Raw genomic sequence first — 19,363 nt, 5'->3', positions numbered from 1 at the left:
TGGAACAATTAAAATGACAAGAACCCAGAAATTGACATTGTTAAAGAACTGAGAGTTCATTATAGTGCAACTGACAGGGAAAGTCAGTGATTTCTGTGACACAGAACACAAACACCTCCATAACCTGCACATCTTGATGACCTTAAACTACAACATACCAACGAAACAAGACTAATTAGTCAAAAAGATTCCCTTTAAGATCTAAATCTTGGGGAAGTTTGTTAAAACCTTAGACAGTTTTAAAGCACATGCCTAAATAGGATTAGGATCACCAAAGGCCTGATAAAGTCAAAACACAGAAACTGGTTTTTCTAGGCTGACAAAGAAAAAAGAAAACCATTTTGTTTACATTTTCTTATCAAGAGAAAACCAACAATCCAGGAAACTTTGTCTTTTAAACAAGAGAGTAAACAGAATGTGCTTATTTTTTTTTTTAATTTAAAAAAAAAATGTTTATTTTTGAGAGAGGGAGACAGAGCACAAGTAGGGGAGGGGCGAGAGAGGGGGAGACACAGAAGCAGACTCCAGGCTCTGAGCTGTCAGCACAGAGCCCGACGCGGAGCTCGAACCCACAAACTGCAAGATCATGACCTGAGCTGAAGTCGGATGCTCAACCGACTGAGCCAGCCAGATGCCCCAGAATGTGGTTTTTAAAAATCTATTCATTTCAACTTGAGTCCATCCTGACCATACATAAAATTCCTTTCCAAAGATTTCTCTTCACAAACCTTCTACAACTTTCCTTTGCATTCAGATTTTGTCCCAAGCCATTGCTCTCCAAACAACCAGGACAAAATTACCTTCAACAAAAATGTATTTTCATTCCTTACATTTTTCTTACACATCTCCTACTTTTCTACATACAGAGTTGCTTCCTTTATTTCCATCAGTCTTAATTACATTTAGCAGAATGTAGCATTCTTAGGAACCTTAGTCTCCAATGGGAACTAAGTAGTAACCAATTGTGAACTGTTATACCAGAATTCTTTAGATGGAAAATTCATGAATCAATCAAACAGAAAGCATGTTTACCAACAGACCCAAATATCCTTAGTTTCTCAGCAACAGGAAGTCAACAGTAGATACACCTTATGTTTAGTAATCAATGCCTTATCCTATTTGGAAAACACATAGATAGATATCCAATGAATTCAATCCAAGGGAAGTTTTAAAGTCTCAGGTTACCAAAAACTTTGAAAGCTATCTTAACAATTACTCATGAAATCTTTGAGACAAAGTTAACCGTTATTTTTTTTTTTTTTAATTTTTTAACGTTTATTATTGAGAGACAGAAAGTGAGCAGGGGAGGAGCAGAGAGAGGGAGACACGGAATCCAAAGCAGGTTCCAGGCTCCAAGCTGTCCGCACAGAGCCTGATGCAGGGCTCGAACTCACAAACCCCAAGATCATGACCTGAGCTGAAGTCGGACACTTAACTGACTGAGCCACCCAGGCACCACAACCATTATTTTAAGTCATCTTTTTATTACAAATTGCAACTGAGAACACGAGCTTATTTGACCTTTAGTAAACATTGGTGGAATGAAAGTGTCATATTTAATGATGATAACTCTAAATTTGGACATGTCTATTTTAATTAAACCAACAAACTTAAGTTTGAATACCAAATTATGTTCCACCTGGGTCCACACAAAAATCCATCAATTTAGGGGCACCGGGTGGCTCAGTCAGTTAAGTGTCTGACTTTGGCTCAGGTCATGATCTGGCAGTTTGTGGATTCAAGCCCCACATCGGGCTCTATGCTGACAGCTCAGAGCCTGGGGCCTGCTTCAGATTCTGTGTCTCCCTCCCTCTCTGCCCCTCCCCTGCTCATGATCAGTCTCTCTCTCAAAAATAAACATTTTTTTAAAAAGTCAATTTGTGGGGCGCCTGGGTGGCTCAGTTGGTTGAGCATCTGACTTCAGCTCAGGTCATGATCTCGCAGTTTGTGAGTTCGAGCCCCGCGTCAGGCTCTGTGCTGACAACTCAGAGCCTGGAGCCTGCTTCCGAGTCTGTGTCTCCATCTCTCTCTGCCTCTCCCCTGCTCATTCTCTGCCTCTCTCTCTGTCAAAAATAAATAAACTTTAAAAAATAAAAAATTAAAAAAAAATTAAAAAAAAATTAAAAAAATTAAATTAAATTAAATTAAATTATAAAAAGTCAATTTGTTCCCCATTGTCAATTTTTACCTGGGACACTCGTGGGGAAATCTGAAGTGGGTGGCCCAAAGGGAATGCTCTTTGCTCCCTGACAGCGAGGGTAAGAGGAGGAGGCAATGGGTGCCAGAGGCACCCAGGATGGCATAGGAACCACTTACGTGGACTGCACTCCAAGTGGTACAGAAACAGGAGGGAGAGGCAGAAGAGGCGAGGTGCTGCCAGAAGGCAGAGAGAGAGGGCTCCCAGTTCTAAACCTCAGCTGATTGGACAGATGAGCAGATGCCATGTTTTTTTTCTACCAAAATGGAAATATGCCATCCATGTCAGGCTGGAGAAGACAGGGAATTTCCCCAAAACAAAGGGAGTTTTGGGAGCTGCTTGGGAATCTTTCTGAAAGTCTGCATCCAGAGATACTGACTCCAATTATAGCCATTAGCCTGGAAAATGAACGGGAGAGAAGCCTCCACATCTATTAAGAGGAATAGTGAGAGTCAGCGTCCCATTCATTAGGGATGGCCTGTGTTTTGTCTGGCAACCTGGGTTTATTTGGAGGCCTGTTTAGGCAATTATCCTCCGATATGTCAGGAGGGAGTTAACTGGCCTGGTTACTGACCAGACACGTTCTGCCAGAGCCTCTTAGTTCCAGATCCTGACTTACAGCCCTGAAGGCCTGGACCTAGGGTAACTGTCCATTTGCCCTATTTCCTGCACAAGAGATCTAACTGATAAAGCCCACTGAGGCCATGTAGTGTTACAGATCAGTCCTTTCCTAAATTTTGCAATCCAAATTGTTTCCAGTGGGTGAAAAGGCATTCCAAGGGAAAGTCCCTGGGAACTGAAGAAGAGAGAAGGTCCATTACCAAGAAAAGGGGGAAGGGGAGGCAGAAGAGGCAGAAGTGCTACTGGAAAGCAGACAAAGAAGGTTCTAAACATCATCAGCTGGGACAGATGAGAAGGCACCATGGTTTGTTTGGTTTTGCTTTTTTCCCACCAATGTGGAAATATGCTGTCCATGTCAGGCCGGAAAAGGCAGGGAATGTCCCCAAAACAATGGGAGTTTGGGCACCTACTTGGGGATATTCCTTAAAGTCCCCATCCTGGGGTAGACTAACCACACTTGGCCCCAGTTGTAGCCATTACCCCCAGAAATGGATGAGGGAGAAGCCCCCCCCCCCCCTTACAACAAGGGTAACATGGGTCTGTTAGGAGGAGGAACAGTGAAAGAGGGTCAGCATCCCCCTCGCTAGGGATGGCCTGTTTCCTCCAGCAACCTGAGTTCTATTAGAAGGAGGCCTATTTAGGTAATTATCATCCAATATGTCAGAAGGGAGTTTACTGGCATGGCTAATAACCAAACACATTCTCCAACAGGCCCTTAGGTCCGGATCCTCCTTTACAGCCTTGAAGGCCTGAACCTAGGGTACACCTCCATCCATTTGCCCAGTTTCCTATAGAAGAGATCTGATAGATCCTACTGAAGCCATACAGTGTTATAGATCAGTTCTTTCCTAAATTTTGCAATCCAAACTGTTTCCAGTGGGTTAAAAGGCATTCCAAGGAAAAGTCCCTGGGAACTGAAGAAGAGAGAAGGTCCATTACCAAAAATCCCACCCAGCTCCTGGTGTCGAAAGCGACTGGAGGCATCCTTCGAACGAAAATCACTATTGATCACTGCCTGCCATAAAGGGCCCGTAGGAAGGATGCTAGTCTCCCCCCATTCCTCGTTGCACCCTAGGCTACAGATGGGTGGCTGTTGAACAGACTGAAGTACCGTGCCTTATGGTGGGCAAGCCTTCTAGTGACGGCTGCACTACTGCCTTCCTGTGAAGGCTGTGCTGTTGTTTTTATTTTTAATCTTTTTATTTATTTTTTAATTTATTTTTTATTTAAATTTTTTAATTTATTTTTTTAACTTACATCCAAGTTAGTTAGTATATAGTGCAACGAAGATTTCAGGAGTAGATTCCTTAATGCCCTTTATCTGTTTAGCCCACCCCCCTCCCACAACCCCTCCAGCAACCCTCCGTTTGTTCTCTATATTTAAGTCTCTTATGTTTTATCCCTCTTCCTTGTTTTTATATTATTTTTGCTTCCCTTCCCTTATGTTCATCTGTTTTGTATCTTAAAGTCCTCACGAGTGAAGTCATATGATATGTCTTTCTCTGACCAATTTCGCTTGGCATAATACCTTCTAGTTCCATCCACGTTTTGCAAATGGCAAGATTTCATTCTTTTTGACTGCCGAGTAATACTCCATTGTATACATATACCAAATCTTCTTTATCCATTCATCTATCAATGGATATTTGGACTCTTTCCATACTTCGGCTATTGTCGATAGTGCTGCTATAAACATTGGGGCACACGTCCCCGTTCAAAACAGCATACCTGTATCTCTTGGATAAATACTTAGTACTGCAATTGCTGGGTCGTAGGGTAGTTGTATTTTTAATTTCTTGAGGAAACTCCATACTGTTTTCCAGAGTGGCTGCGCCAGTTTGCATCCCCATGTGCTGTTTTCTAACCCATAGAAAACGCTAAAACAGTTTTACAAGGGAAAATCACCCAATTCGGTAGTCTAAGTAGTTAGCAGAGGACACTGATGGAAAATGGTAAAGATAGAAATCCATCATGGTCTAAGCAACATTCCATCACAAGTAGTCTTTACAAGCAACCTCTCTAGGAAATGGCCCTCACTTGGGATTTAACTCAATGGGGTACTGGTTTTGGCCAGCTCCCAGGGCAGGTCCTGCAGCCAGAAGTAGCTAGACCAGGGATGTGGAGGGGATCACATTAGACCCATGAGGACTCACATAGGAGTCTTAAGACTGGCAGCAAGGCTAGTCACAAGTGGCTGTCCCGTGCCCAAGACAGACAACTTTGTATAAGGAAAGGAATACAAAAGAGGGCATCAAGTTTCTGAGCCTTATTACCATCGCTGCCAGGGTACTAACTTCCAGCCAAAAGGCAGGCTTTCTCCTCCATAGGGTAGCCACGGGCTAGATAGAGGATTGCAGCCTGAGCAATCCACAGGGAAGTGTTCCAATAGACCATACTCCTCGAAACGCCCCTGAAATGAAAGTAAAGGAAGAGAAAATAATACTCCTCAGGTTTGCACCAAGGCTGAGTCCAAATGAGAAGGCTCAACCCCACGTTAGGACACCAAATGATGTGGTTTGAAGTGTTGGGGTCCAGAGCCAATGGCCAAAAAAGAATTCTTGAGATGTCTTCAGTGCAAAAAGGTGATTTTATTGAAGCATGGGACAGGACCCATGGGCAGAAAGAGCTGCACTGGGGTTGTGACAGATGACTGATTATGTACATTCAGATTGGGGGGAGGTTAGGGATGGCATAAGTCTCTACGGAATTTTGGAAGCAAGGTTTCCAGGACACTGAGGGGGTTAGCTTTTGTGTAAGAAAAGGTCATTTACCACTGTTTAGTAAAAAATCAGTCATGAGACCCTTCAGATGTATATCAGAGGCCATATGCTTGGAGGATGATTGCCAGCATATATCTTGTAAGGTTAGAGACAAAGGAAGTTTCCAAAGGAATTTTCTATGTTAAAGTAGACTTAACAGGATCCTGGGGGGTCAGGATAATGTTAAGCTAAGACTTCCCTTTTGCCCTTAGCAAAGTGTCAACATCCAGGCAGCTGAGCTCCCAGAGGAAGGTCACTCTGCCTGTTTCAATGGGCCGTAAGCAGTAAAGAAATTTAATTTTTCAGTTGATTTGGTTTCCCACATCACTCACTAAAGTTCTAGTTTTACTACACAGGTAAAGTTCTTCATGATGATTCATTCTCTGACGCTCAATGAGCAATGATGAATGGTTCAAGATCATCCCACATTTACGATGTTTATAGGTTTCTTTTTTTTTTTTTAAGTTTATTTATTTTTGAAAGTGCGAGCAAGTAGAGAAGGGTACAGAGAGAGAGAGAGGGAGACAGAGAATCTGAAGTGGGCTCCACACCGATAGCAGAGAGCCCAACAACAGGCCTGAATTCACAAACCACGAGATCATGACCCGAGCTGCGTTAGACACTTAACTGACTGAGCCACCCAGGCGCCCCTAAAGTTTATAGATTTCTGAACTAGGAGGGATTATTTGTTGGTAAAAGACTAAAGAACCCTCACTAAAGGGTCTCTCAAATTGATTCCACTTAGCATTTTTAAATTACTGATGTTCAGAAATATTTGACTAGATAAGTGAACCCAACCCTATTTTCAAAATGGTTCAAAGAATTATTTTCAGCATGCACTGGGTACTTTTCCACATTTTCCAACTTTTCTTTCCATGAACTTGAATGTTTAGATATTTGGTCTGAGTCTTCTCGTGCAGTAACACACTGTTTTGGAAAAGCAGCCAACTTACAAAGGGAATTTTTCCAAAATGTTTTATATCCTTCATCATTTTTGGCAAGAAGATTCTTATTGTGGCCACTTGTCTCAGTTTGGATATATCCTTCACAAAATCCCTGCTGTCCTTCACTGTCTTCATCATCGTCCTAGTCTATCAAGTGAAAATTCTCAAGGCCACTACTACATGAATGTCTCCCCACTGAGACTCTGCAATGAAGTTTCTATGTGTGGTTTTGGCCAGAAGGCCTGCATGTCATGAGAAGATATACTTAAAAGACATCAAAAAACACAAAAGAAAACTCATTGCCCTTACTACTCACAGATGAGTATACTTAAAAACTCTAATATGCAGGTGCACCTGGGTAGCTCAGTCCATTAAGCGTCTGACTTTGGCTCAGGTCATGATCTCATGCTCATGAGCCCATGTTGGGCTCTGTGCTGACAGCTCAGAGTCTGGAGCCTGCTTTGGATTCTGTGTCTCCCTCTCTCTCTGCCTTCCCCCCCACTTGCTCTCTCTCTCTCTCTCTCAAAAATAAACACTAAAAAAAAATTTTAACAAATAAATAAACTGTAATATGCAAAGATAAAATCAATTGGAGAATGTCAGCAAGATAATGGAGTAGGAACCATGAGGACTTCATTCCTCATTGGAGACATGAATATATACACAATATATAACCAAAGAGCACTTTTGGGACTCCATAAGCCAATCCAGAGGTCACAAAAAGCCATCAAAGGCTTTTTGAAATCAAGAACAATCACATTGAAAAGGGAAGGAAAGTTTGTCACATGTGCCCATCAGGGTTGTCTTCCTTCTCTAGCACACCATGTGATGACTGTGAGAAAACTTTCAATCCCTCCTTTTTGCCTTGGAGACAAAGAGAATATTGGACGATGTGTCCCAATCTGTGACTTTTCGTGCAAGTGCATCAACTTACTTCGTTTTGCATGGCACAGAGTACAAGACAGAATGGCAAATAGCATGAACGCACCATTGGTTGTCATGAGTCAAAAAGGCGAATACCGTGTTAGCACCAGAGAAACTGTAGTCCTGAAGATGGACATCAGGGAGAGCGAGATATCATGCGTGCTTAAGAGAGAGAAGTTTTTGGTTACTGGAAAGTTACACGTACAACGACCAAACGGGTGTGAGCAGATACAATTATTCTAGTCCAGCTGGCTGTTACTGGTGTTCTCCTGAAAACAACCACGTCCATAAAGACTAGAAGACATAGCTCGTTTAAATTCCCAAATCTCAACAAGAGATCAAAAACCATACAAAGAGACAGAAAAACATGGCACAGTCAAAAAACCAAGATACAGGGGTGCCTGGGTGGCTCAGTCGGTTAAGTGTCCGACTTCGGCTCAGGTCACGATCTCACAGTCTGTGAGTTCGAGCCCCGCATCGGGCTCTGTGCTGACAGCTCAGAGCCTGGAGCCAGTTTCAGATTCTGTGTCTCCCTCTCTCTGTCCCTCCCCTGTTCATGCTCTGTCTCTCTCTGTCTCAAAAATAAATAAAGGTTAAAAAAAAGAAAATTAAAAAAAAAAAAAAAAAACCAAGATACATCTGCGGAAAGTGGCTGTAGGCAATGGGCATCTATATTACTTGGTATACAATTCAAAATAACCATCTAAGTGATGATTAAATAGCTAAGAGTAAATAAACCAATTAAATAAAATATGGAAACTACTCTGGAAGACTATGAAAATGTCAGTGAAACAGAAGTATAATCAAGGAATGAACAAAAAATGAGAGCTAAGTACAATAACTGAATTTGAAAATTCACTAGAGGCATTAATTATGACTTGATCAAGCAGAATAAAGAACTAAAAAACTTGAAGACAAGTTATTAAAATAATCATGTTAGATAAAAAAAATAATAAAATGTGGGCATGGGACAAATGCCTGAGGGACCCGTTGAACACCATCAAGTCAACCAATATATGCATCAAGGGGACCCAATACGGTACTGAGAAGGAAAAGGGGGCAGAGAGCTTGTATGAGCAATTAATGACTTAAATGTCTCTCCTCCGCAGAAAGAAACAGACCTACAAAATCAAGAAGCACAATGAATTCTAAATAAAATAAACTAAAACGCGTCCACACAGATACACAATACGATCACACTGCCAAGTATCACAAACAAAAAGAAGATTTTAAAGGAACAAGAGAGAGCAACTCAGAGGATACAGGAGAGTTTTTACAGAATGATCGGTGGATTTCTGAGCAACAACCTTGTATAAAGAAAACCATCTATACTCTATTAATGGTCATGAAGGAAGGGGCACCTGGGTAGCTCAGTCAGTTAAGTGTCTCTCTCTTTTTTTTTTTTTTTTTTGCACAAAATTAATGTTTGTGTCATATTCCTGGATCCTTCACCAATGTTACATGAGGAAAAAAACAAAAGCAAAACAAATGAAAAACTGAAATCAGAATCATTAACGTTATCAAGTAAGGAAGCAAATAAATTAAAATCTAGCAGCCATCAGCAAGAGTACAGCAAAGACAATGCTGTGAAAAGAAACAAAGAAAATTGCTAGAAAACTGTATGCATCATACTCTTCCAAACCAGCAAAATATGCTCCTGCATACAATGGAACATGAACAGAATTTTTTTTCCTTTAAGCTACAGAAATGCAAGTTCTTTTTTAAATATTGTGGATGCGTAAAATGTGTTTATAATGGTAATTCTACTAAGCTATTACAGAGTGGGCCAGGAACACATTCATGGGTTCTGGGGATGATGTGTACCGTAATTCTTTGATTGGGATAGTGGACACTCTAGCCAAACAAACAAACAAAAAAAAGCGAACACAGAAGTACAAGACAAAGGCGAGTGAGACTTCTCTTATATCTTAGCAACATTTAGATGGAAATCAAATTTAAATGCAGTCCACTCTGCTTTGGAAGAGGCTTTGGTTCAGCTCCCAAATCTCGACTGCTTGACGCAGTCTCCTATGAGAATACTCAGAAGGTGTCTTCTCAAACAACAAACCTGTTTTTAGCGGTGGAGCCAGGCTCTTAGTAGCTGTGTCTGCATGGGACTGATAACCGATCACTATCTTTGGAGGAAGTCCTCACCTTTCCTTGTATGCCCTCCCTATATGTGTAACAGCCTCTCTGTTTTCACCTTCCGTAGTCCATATTGCTCCCTTGTCACCTTTAGCTCTAACGTTAACAACAGCTCCACATACATCATCGCTAGAGTCATCAAAAGATTCCCCAATAAGGCACGGCAGTGTCTCTAGCCAAAGGCCATCCAGATCACTTCGTCTCTGCTGTTCGATGTAATTAACCATCGTCCTCCTCGTTTCTTTTTCTCATCTTCCCACACAGGCTCAATACCATCCTTAAAAAGTGAGTAGTCACAGCCAGGCATTAAATTACTAGACAACTGGATGTGGTTGTACAGAGCCCGAAAGTCTTCAACGGTATCAAACTTAGAGATCAGCTGAAGGTTTGCTTGCCAAGTTTTGCTTTTATCATTTTTATTTTTATTTTTTTTAATTTTTTTTAACGTTTATTTATTTTTGAGACAGAGAGAGAGCATGAACGGGGGAGGGGCAGAGAGAGAGGGAGACACAGAATCAGAAGCAGGCTCCAGGCTCTGAGCTGTCAGCACAGAGCCCGACGTGGGGCTCGAACTCACAGACGGTGAGATCGTGACCTGAGCCGAAGTCAGATGCTTAACCGACTGAGCCACCCAGGCGCCCCTCTTTTATCATTTTTATAAAACCAGAGTGCCCATCTGTTCTGTAAAGGAAGTTTAATACAGTTTTCTGGGTTAGCACCTCCTGATTAGATTCTGTTTTCTCTTCTTCTGAAGGGGGGTGGGGATTAGGAGTAGGGGTGGTTTCCGGTGCCACAGTCGCCATCTTGTGTCTGATCTGACACAAGTCAGATCAAGTGTCTGACTCGATTTTGACTCAGGTCATGATCTCAGGTTCGGAGTTCAATCCCCACATCGGGCTCTGCATGGACAATGTGGAGCCTGCTTGGGATTCTCTCTCTGCCCCTCGCCCTCTCACTCTCTCTCAAAAGAAATAAATAACATTTTTTAAAAATAGTGGAGGAGCAGGACCCCTGGGTGGCTCAGTCGGTTCAGCTTCCGACTTCAGCTCAGGTCATGGTCTCAGGGTTGGTGAGTTCAAGCCCTACATCGGGGTCTGTGCTGACCGCTCAGAGCCTGGAGCATGCTTCAGATTCAATGTCTCCCTCTCTCTGCCCCTCCCTGCTCATGTTCCATCTCTCTCTCTCTCTCTCTCTCTCTCTCTCTCTCTAAAATAAACAAACAGGGGCACCTGGGTGGCTCAGTCGGTTAAGCGGCCCACTTTGGCTCAGGTCATGACCTCACGGTCAGTGAGTTCAAGCCCCGCGTCAGGCTCTGGGCTGATGGCTCAGAGCCTGGAGCCTGCTTCCGATTCTGTGTCTCCCTCTCGCTGACCCTCCCCTGTTCATGCTCTGTCTCTGTCTCAAAAATAAATAAAACGTTTAAAAAAAATTTTTTTAATAAATAAATAAATAAACATTAAAAATTTTTAAAAATAAAAAAAATAAATGGTGGAGGAGGCCTGAGTGGCTCAGTCAGTTAAACGTCTGACTTTGGCTCAGGTCATGATCTCATGGCTTGTGAGTTCAAACCCCACAGCAGCTCTCTGCTGACGGTGCAGAGCCTGCTTCAGACCCTCTCCTCTCTCTGCCCCTCTCTCTCCCTTCTCAAAGATAAATATTTGTTTAATGTAGCATATGCATACCATGAATACTTTTCACCTTTGGAAAAGAAATAGATTTTGTCACATGATACAACTTAGATAATCCTTGAAAACATTATTTTAAGTGCAATAAATGACTCACAGGGGCGCCTGGGTGGCGCAGTCGGTTAAGCGTCCGACTTCAGCCAGGTCACGATCTCGCGGTCCGTGAGTTCGAGCCCCGCGTCAGGCTCTGGGCTGATGGCTCGGAGCCTGGAGCCTGTTTCCGATTCTGTGTCTCCCTCTCTCTCTGCCCCTCCCCCGTTCATGCTCTGTCTCTCTCTGTCCCAAAAATAAATAAAAAACGTTGAAAAAAAAAATTTTTTTTTTAAAAATAAAAAAAATAAAAAAAAATAAAAAAATAAATGACTCACAAAAAGTCAGATACTGCAGGATTCCACTGAGGGGAGACAGATGGTCATGGTGGTTGCTCAGAATAAAAGCTGAGTACTTACTGAAACACTGGAGAGACTACAGCTACAGACAAACACCAGGGACAGTAATGTATCATGGGCTCTAAACAAGAAACAACAAAGCCTTTTTTAACTGGGATATTACAAAAACACAGACATTACACATCCCCAGATTAGGTCTGACAGGCCCCAGGATTATTAGCGTAGTTGACTGTTATTTTTGTTCTGCGGTACAAAGCAAGTACATGAAGCCTGGGACTGGAGGTTTTTTGAATTCCCAAATCTCAGCGAAAGATCACAAGGTATACAAAGAAAGAGAAAAATGTGTTCCAACCGAAAGACCAAAAATAGGGGCGCCTGGGTGACTCAGTCGGTTAAGCGTCTGACTTTGGCTCAGGTCATGATCTCATGGCTTGTGGGTTAGAGCCCCGCGTCAGGATCCATGCTGACAGTGTGGAGCCTGGAGCCTGCTTTGGATTCTGTGCCTCCCTCTCTTTCTGCACCACTCCCTCCTCCCCACCACATTCATTCTCTGTCTCTCTCTCAAAAATAAACAGACATTAAAAAAAATAATAAATTTAAAAAAAATAAACAAAACTCAAAACTGGCCCTAAATACAGAATATTAATTATCTGACAAAGAATTCAAAATAACAATCATAAAGATGCTCTTGGAGAAAAAAGAGAAAACAAACAGGTAAACAAATCATATCTGGAAAACTACTCACGACCAAAATGAAAATCCCAACAGACAAAGTATAAAAAACAACTAAAAAGAAATTGGGAGCTGAAGAGTTCAGTGACTGAATTTAAAAATACACTACAGGGGCGCCTGGGTGGCTCAGTCGGTTGAGTGTCCAACTTCATCTCAGGCCATGATCTCACAGTTCGTGAGTTCAAGCCCCGTGTTGGGCTCTGTGTTGACAGCTTGGAAGCCTGGAGACTGCTTCGGATTCTATGTCTCCCTCCCTCTCTCTCTGTCTGTCTCTTTCTCTCTGCCCCCGCCCTGCTCATGCTCTGTCTGTCTGTCTGTCTCTCTCTCTCTCTCTCTCTCTCTCTCTCCTCAAAAATAAATAAACATTAAAAAAATAAAAATATGCTACAGGTTCACAAGCAATATTCACCAAGGAAAAGAAAGAATCAGACATCTTAAAGGCCCCTTGTTTTAAATTCTCCACTGACGGAAGAAAATATGGAAAAGGACAGAGCCTAAGGGACTTGCGGGACACTAAGATAGGGAGCAATTTATATATTAAGGGGTTCTCCATGAAAAGAGAGAAATGGAGAAGAAAACTTACATGAAGAGTTAATGCCTTCCACTTCCCACATTTATGGGAAGAAAGACAAATTCAAGTAACTCAGCAAATTCAAAGTAGGATAAATGTCAAGACAGGAACACAGTGGCACATCATAATTAATTAACCTATCAAAAGGCACAGGTGAATAGAGAATTTTTAAACAGCATGACAAATGTAATTCATCATGTACGAGAGAGCTCCTATCAGATCATTAGCAGGGCTCTCAGCAGACCTAATAGGAAGAGGTGCGTGGGATAATATATTCAAGTGCAGAAAGATAAAAAATGTCAACCAAGGGGCGCCTGGGTGGCGCAGTCGGTTAAGCGTCCGACTTCAGCCAGGTCACGATCTCGCCGGTCGTGAGTTCGAGCCCCGCGTCAGGCTCTGGGCTGATGGCTCGGAGCCTGTTTCCGATTCTGTGTCTCCTTCTCTCTCTGCCCCTCCCCCATTCATGCTCTGTCTCTCTCTGTCCCAAAAATAAATAAAAAACGTTGAAAAAAAAAAAAATTAAAAAAAAAAAAAAATGTCAACCAAGAATGCCCTACCTGGCAAAACTGTTCTTCTACTATGGAGAAAAGAAGGCTTTCTCGGGTACAAACCCTGGAAGTTGACCACTAGATCTGCCCTACAAGAAATGTTAAAGAGAGTTCTTCCACTTGAAGTAAAAGGATTCTAAACACTACAACCACATGGAAATACGGAGTTCTCCGGTAAATGTAAATATTGCCACAAATACACAAACCTGAATACTGTAATGAGGTAGCACTAATCAATGTTATTTCTGCTACTAAAATTGTTCTCGGGGCGCCTGAGTGGCTCAGTCGGTTGAACGTCCAACTTCAGCTCAGGTCACGATCTCGCGGTCCGTGAGTTCGAGCAACGCGTCAGGCTCTGGGCTGATGGCTCAGAGCCTGGAGCCTGCTTCTGATTCTGTGTCTCCCTCTCTCTCTGCCCCTCCCCCGTTCATGCTCTGTCTCTCTCTGTCTCAAAAATAAATAAACATTAAAAAAAATAAAATAAATAAATAAAATTGTTCTCAACCAAAGCATAAAAATCATAAATCTAGGTTACAGAGTACACAACATAAAAGGTAGAATGTGGGATGTTGCTGACATACAGTATGTGCAGGGGTGGTCCTAAGTAGGAGATTTTGAAGGCAATTGACAATATCAATTTTAAATGGTTTGTGACGCTCTTGGGGCACCTGGGCCCCAACCAACTGAGCCAAGTTGGTTAAGCGTCAGACTCTTGATTTTGGCTCAGGTCATGATCTCACAGTTCAGGAGTTTGAGCCCCACGTTGGGCTCTGCTTGGGATTCTCTCTCTCCGTTTCTCTCTCTGCCCCTCCCCTGCTTGGGCTTATGCTGTCTCTCAAAATAAATAAATACACTTAAAAAAAAGAAGTTTAAGAAACTCCTGAATAACCAATGGGTCAAAAAAAAAAAAAATCAAAAAGACAATCAGAAAATATCTGGAGACAAATGAAATAAAACGTAATACACTAAAATGTACAGAATTCAGAAAAAGTCTAAGGACATAATCTATGGAACAAAAAGATGACCTGTGCAATGGAAGGAAATTTTTCAAAGAATCTAGTGGATAAGGAGTTAACTTGAAGAATGTAGACAGAAGGCTTACAACATGAAAAATACGGTATAATTAAAACACGGACAATGGATTCAGTAGACATAAACCAAGATCGCAAATAGACAAGCATTTGAAAGACACTCTAAATCACTAAGTATTAGAGAAACACAAATCAAACCACAGTAAAAACCACTTCACGCTTATTAAGATGCCACCATCAAACAACAAAATCAACACATGTTGGCTGGGACAAGAACCGAAACCATTCTACACTGCCGGAAGAGCTACAAACGGCGCAACCACTATGGAAAACAAACAACATCAACACAGAACACAGCCACCCCACTTGTAAAGATACAAGGAGAAGAAATCAAAGGATCTATAGGTATCTCCAAAACCGAGTTTATTACAGCACTATTCACAAAAGCCAAGTAACAGGGGAAGCAAGAGAAATGTCTTTGTATGGCTAAATAAAGGGAATGTAGCATATATGTGAACTGGAATATGATTCAGCCTTGAAAAAGAATAAGATGTTATCACAGCATACAACATAGGTAAAACCTGAGGGCATTATGTTAATTAAAATAAGTTGAGGGGCGCCTGCGTGGGTCGGTCGGTTGGACATCCGACTTCGGCTCAGGTCATGATCTCACAGTCCATGAGTTCGAGCCCCGCGTCGGGCTCTGTGCTGACAGCTCGGAGCCTGGAGCCTGTTTCGGATTCTGTGTCTCCCTCTCTCTGACCCTCCCCCGTTCATGCTGTCTCTCTCTGTCTCAAAAATAAATAAACGTTAAAAAAAAATTTTTTTTTTAATAAAATAAGTTGATTAAAAAAAAATCTCAGATATTACAGGATTCCATTTACAAGAGTAATCTAATGTAGTCAACCTCGTCAGGGGAGGGGGGGGGCTGTGGGGGGAAAAAACAGTGACAGCCAGGGGCTCAGGCAGAGGGACGTGGAGAAGTGGCTGTTTAACATAGCTATTGAGTTTGGGGTTTGAAAATGAAGTCATTCCAGAAATCAGTTTTACAACAATGTGAATACACTTGACTCTACTGTTAAAAATGGTTAACGTGGTGGGGCACCTGAGGGGCTCAGTCGGTTGAGCGTCAGACTCTTGTTTTCGGCTCACGTCATGATATCATGGTTTGTGAGTTTGAGCCCTGCGTACACAGAGGCCGACAGCACAGAGCCTGCTTTGGATTCTTTTTCTTTCTCTCTGCCACGCGCACACACACTCTCTGTCTTTTTCTCTCAAAAATAAACAAACTTAAAAAAAATAAAAACAAAAATAAAAAAAATTTTTTTAATGCTTAACATGGCAGATTTTATGCTCTCTGTCTAGGACCACAATTAAGGATAAAATGTAATACCTAAACTTGATACAGAGATATAATATTTTCTAAAATAACCCTCAACTCATAAAAGTGTTTCTTTCACAAAGAGAATATAATTCATCAAAAAAGAGATGATGACATTCATCCTATGATTAGAATAACTCATCTAGCCATGATAAAACATAGACTGACCACTAACCAAGAAAACAGACAAGAGGAGTCACAAAGTATTATGGGTAATTATGCAAATACATAACATAATTTTATTGGCAAAGGAAATATGGCTGATTCATAGTTGAATTAAACCCTACAATATCTTAAAATGTAATGAGTTGAAATTGTCCTCCAAAACATAAGATATAGGTAAAAAGCAAAACGCAACTAAATAATATTGTGGAAAGTACTATGAAAAAGGAAGCACATTATTATGGAACTGGATAACCAGAATAACAGAAAATTTAACCCAAGAAGTTATACATAAAAAGGGATGTTTTATTAAAAAAGATCTTTCTTGGGGCGCTTGGGTGGCTCAGCTGGTTAAGCGGCGGACTTCGGCTCAGGTCATGATCTCACAGTCCGTGAGTTCGAGCCCTGTGTCGGGCTCTGTGCTGACAGCTCAGAGCCTGGAGCCTGTTTCGGATTCTGTGTCTCCCTCTCTCTGACCCTTCCCTATTCATCCTCTGTCTCTCCCTGTCTCAAAAATAAATAAAACGTTAAAAAAAATAATAAAAAAAAAAAGATCTTTCTACAGGACTGTGCACCCATGAAAACCAACTATCTTGAACCACTAGCATGTATAACACGGCTGTAATAGTGTGAACAAAATTAATTAAATCAATCATAAAATGCTCTCATGGAACATGTTATGAATAAGCACTTAAAAGATACCAGAGAAACGTATTATGTTATTTTTTACATAATTTTTTAAGTTCATTTATTTATTGTGAGAGAGAGACAGAGAGAGCAAGCAGGGGAGGGGCAGAGAGACAGAGAGAGGGACGAGAGAATCCCAACCAGGCTCTACACTGTCAGCATTGAGCCCGATGCGGGACTCAAACTCGCGAACTGTGAGATCGTGACCTGAGCCAAAATCAAGATTTGGATGCTTAACCGACTGAGCCACCCAGGCATGCTGAGACTCTATTTTAATAAGCAGACCAAAACACACCCAGGATCTACTTCTTGGGGTTTTGTTTTTTGTTTTTCATTCTTTTCTTTCCTGAACAAAATGATGAGATGGATGTAATTCACTCCATTTAATCAATACAAATAGAAGATGTACGAACTAGAATTTAAAACAACTTATAAGGATATTAGCTGGAGATACTGAAGAATCTCTTTCTACAGAGATAAAAGAACTAAAATCTAGTCAGGCTGAAATAAAGACGCTATAACCAATATGCAAACCCAAATGAAGGCCATAAAGACGAGGATGGATGAGGCAGAGAAGCAGAAGATAAAATTATGGAAAATAACAAAGCAGAAAAGAAGAGGGAAAGAAAGGTCATGGATTACAAAGATAGCCTTAGGGAATTTAGCAACTTGTTAAAATGTAATAACATTTGGGGCGCCTGGGTGGCTCCATAGGTTAAGATCCAACTCTTAATTTCAGCTCAGGTCATGATCTCACAGTTCATGAGTTCAAGCCCCTCATTAGGCTCTGTGCTGACAGCACAGAGCCTGCTTGAGATTCTGTCTCCCTTGCTCTGCCCCTCCCCCAATCATGCTCTCCGTCTCTCAAAAATTAATAAACGTTAAAAAAAAAAAAAAAAAAGAATGTCGCATCCTGACAGGTGCAGGAACCTCAGGATACTTGGGAGACATCAAGAAAAGAGGAATTCACCTAAATCACAGATATTGCAAGCAAATGTAATGGCAAATATTTGGCCTGTCTTCTGGTCTCAAGATACTATGAAATTTCAGTCTGAAATTTCTTATAGAAAGTTTCAGCAAGGGCACTTGGCTGGCTCAGTTGGTGGAGCATTTGACTCTTGATCTCAGGGTTGTAAATTCAAGCCCCATGGTGGGTGTAGAGATTACTTAAAAATAAAATCTTGGGGGGGAGGGGGGGAAGTTCCAGCAAAGCAGACATAAAACAAAACAAAACAAACAACAACAAAAAACAAAACTATATATGGCCAAGCACTATTCTTTCTGTGTTATGTAAATTAGGCCAAATTTGTTAAACTTGGAATTCTTTAATAAATGTATTATTAGTCTGCATTTGAAGATCTTTGATGGAAATGAGGCTGATTTTGGAGAAAAAAATTGTTTTAGTAACACATATTTGGGGGTGTCAGATTCTAGCTCTGATTAACTGTCTCTTAATGTTTTTGTTTGGCTATAAATTGGGTTGGATCCTGAATTCTACTTGCTTCCTCAAAAAATCTGGCTATGACTGTCCAAAGTAAGGTTTCTAATTTTCTCTCATTCTCTTGGCTTGCAATCACTGAGAACTAAAATTGCCCTTTTTCCTGAAGCCCTGCAAACTGAAGCTAGACAGCTGAGGTAGACCTCAGGGAAATTCCCACAACAGCCCGGGTTCACACAATCTTCTTGCCTACCGCTGTGTGGGCCACTCAGAAGAACCACCAGAGACATGTGAAGAACAAGCCAGAAACATCGATCAGATTCCCACCGTCCGCTCCTACCCCATTGGAGGATGCTTCAAGCCTACCCCACTGGAGGAGGCTTCAGGCCGGACATGTAAAAATCCTCTCACTGACAGCACTCAGGACTCAGACACTGGGTTTATAATTTGCTCCAAGCATTGGGGCACCTGGGTGGCTCAGTTGGTTAAGCGTCTGACTTCAGCTCAGGTCATGATCTTGCAGTCCATGAGTTCGAGCCCCGTGTCGGGCTCTGTGCAGACAGCTCAGAGCCTAGAGCCTATTTCAGATTCTGTGTCTCCCTCTCTCTCTGCCCCTCCCCTGCTCATGCTCTGTCTCTCTCTCTGTCTCAGAAATAAACGTTAAAAAAAAAAAATTTTTTAAAAAGAATAATAATAATAATTTGCTCCAAGCATTAAGCTGTGTTTTTCTTTGGTTCCCATAGAAATGCCTCTTAATAAGTAATTACCTGGTTGCTTGCACAATATAGGCTTAACTTTAAGAGTCTGTTGCAGGACCACCCCCTGAAATGAGACAACTGTTCAAATGAACTAACCTATTCTGAAGATGAAGACTGGTTCATGAGGTATGAAGTAAACTTCTACCTAAGGTCCAGAGCCGAGCTTAAACTCCAGCTAGAAGGAAACCATGTTGATCTCTGATGTTTTTCTAAAGGAAAATTGTGTTAAAAGGGGAGACTGTGCAGTTGCCACTAACTCCCTCCCAACCTATAATGCATGTTCCACTAAAAGACAAGTTCTAGGTTTTATAGACCGGTACTATTCATGACAGTCCTACACCAAAATCCATCCACATGTCCATTTAGAGTAAAATGATGCAGGGCGCCTGGG

At 41.6% G+C, this 19,363-nt stretch overlaps 1 protein-coding gene and 1 pseudogene across 10 annotated transcripts in view; both read right to left on the bottom strand.

Moving 5' to 3' along the window:
- LOC102955340 (zinc finger protein 429-like) overlaps window positions 1-19,363 on the bottom strand; it is a 79,507-nt gene that overhangs the window by 43,818 nt on the left and 16,326 nt on the right. The window contains exon 1 of one of the 10 annotated variants that reach the window (XR_006211650.1): window positions 5,113-5,177. The exons of the other annotated variants lie outside the window; for them this stretch is intronic. The gene's annotated coding sequence lies outside the window, so the exon portion shown is untranslated. Of the gene's footprint in view, window positions 1-5,112; window positions 5,178-19,363 lie in introns of those variants that run through there. 10 annotated transcript variants of the gene reach the window in all.
- Window positions 9,356-10,474, bottom strand: LOC102970719 (annotated as a pseudogene).

This window comes from Panthera tigris, chromosome E2 (assembly GCF_018350195.1).
Source record: "Panthera tigris isolate Pti1 chromosome E2, P.tigris_Pti1_mat1.1, whole genome shotgun sequence".
Taxonomy (NCBI): domain Eukaryota; kingdom Metazoa; phylum Chordata; class Mammalia; order Carnivora; family Felidae; genus Panthera; species Panthera tigris.
This window is presented reverse-complemented; position numbering and strand designations above follow the sequence as displayed.